This window comes from Acyrthosiphon pisum, chromosome X, assembly GCF_005508785.2.
Source record: "Acyrthosiphon pisum isolate AL4f chromosome X, pea_aphid_22Mar2018_4r6ur, whole genome shotgun sequence".
Classification (NCBI taxonomy): domain Eukaryota; kingdom Metazoa; phylum Arthropoda; class Insecta; order Hemiptera; family Aphididae; genus Acyrthosiphon; species Acyrthosiphon pisum.
The window spans coordinates 4,926,042-4,927,341 of NC_042493.1; positions in this window are offsets into that span (position 1 = coordinate 4,926,042).

Here is a 1,300-nt window from a genome sequence, read left to right on the forward strand (position 1 = left end):
AACTTGAAATTTGAACCATATAGGTTCCCTATATTGGTAGGTATCGCATGCAAACTGCAAAGTATGAATTTAGGAGTTGAAATTCATAACCCTTCATATTTTTTAGTTTTGGACATTTACATTTTATTTTGTACTTTTCCTATCACAAATTCCTATCTTACTTTTTATAAAATAGAATTAATTTGGATTTTTTATTAGGTGGCTTAGGATACCTAATGGTATTTGATTCTTGTTATAATAATATTGGAAATTTGTCATTAACTCAGATTAAAAGTATGCCTAAATTAAATATAGACCTAGGTATATTGAGATTGACTATTTCTCTAAATATCTTGCAAATAGTTTATTTTAAATCACGATTATTAAATAATCGTTAAAGAATTTCAACTGCTAAATTCATACTTTGCATGCGATACCTACTAATATAGGGAACTTATGGTTCAAATTTCAAGTTGTAAAAGTTACCTAGTTATAAGAAAAAATGATTTAGCTCTTGTAAATTACACCTATATCAATTATTTCAATTAAAATCATTAATGCATATTTTACTAAACTTAAGAGGACCATAGTTAATAAACTAATCAAAATTGATGATTTGACTATCAACATTTTCAGAAAAAAGAGCTCTACTAGAATCCATTAAACATAAAGTAGTTACTATTTGAAAAAGTAAAGTTGATAAAAATTTTGATATAGTTATAAAAAAAGTGTGTGTTAAAAATAAAGAAACACGTCTTTTTTCGTTTTAACGAAATTCTATTTCATCGATCGATAATCGTTAAAAAACTCCGCGTACAATGATATAATAAGATACACTCTGTATAAAGTAAGCCAGTTGTCGCCTCCGCGACAATAGCGCCCGCGTTAAAACCACCAACCACCTTACACACCCACCACATACTAGTGCTCACAGGTCTTGCTCGGCGAACCTATCCAATTCCTGCTGAACTCACAAAAATATTAAAATTAAATACAAGATATTAAATTTTTATTAGGAATATATGATTATGATTATATATGATATTAGGTATATATGATTTCGGAGGAGGTCTTATCATAATAAATCTTTGGCACGGGCGACGCCGGGTCAGACGACTAGTACAACTATAATATCATATATATCATACATGGGTATATATCAATCTAAATATGATAGGTAGATATATATCAGTGGGAGTAGCGCGGTACTTTAGCTGTAGCGATTAACATAGCGTCGCTAAATATATACAATGTAGCAAAATTATTTATTGTACCAAATGTGTTTAGATTGTAATTATATTTTAATAAAATAAAAAAAAGC